This window comes from Brassica oleracea, chromosome C7 (genome assembly GCF_000695525.1).
Source record: "Brassica oleracea var. oleracea cultivar TO1000 chromosome C7, BOL, whole genome shotgun sequence".
Lineage (NCBI taxonomy): Eukaryota > Viridiplantae > Streptophyta > Magnoliopsida > Brassicales > Brassicaceae > Brassica > Brassica oleracea.
In genome coordinates, this window is record NC_027754.1 from 1,808,389 (window position 1) to 1,808,686 (window position 298).

Genomic DNA, 298 nt, shown 5'->3' on the forward strand with positions numbered 1-298 from the left:
TCGTGGAATGGCAAGCATTTGTCGGTGGATCTGGAGATGAACCGGTTGAGTGCAGCTATCCTACCCGTAAGCCGTTGTACTTCTCTACTGTTTTCTGGGCTTGGGAGGTTCAGGACCGCGGAGATCTGCTTCGGGTTGGCTTCGATTCCCCGCGGCATGACTATGTACCCAAGGAACTCGCCTGAGGAAACCTCGAACGTGCACTTTGATGGGTTCAGTTTCATGCCGTATTTGTTGAGAGTTTCGAAGCAATCTTGCAAGTGACGGAGGTGACCAGCGGCGTGTAGCGACTTGAAAA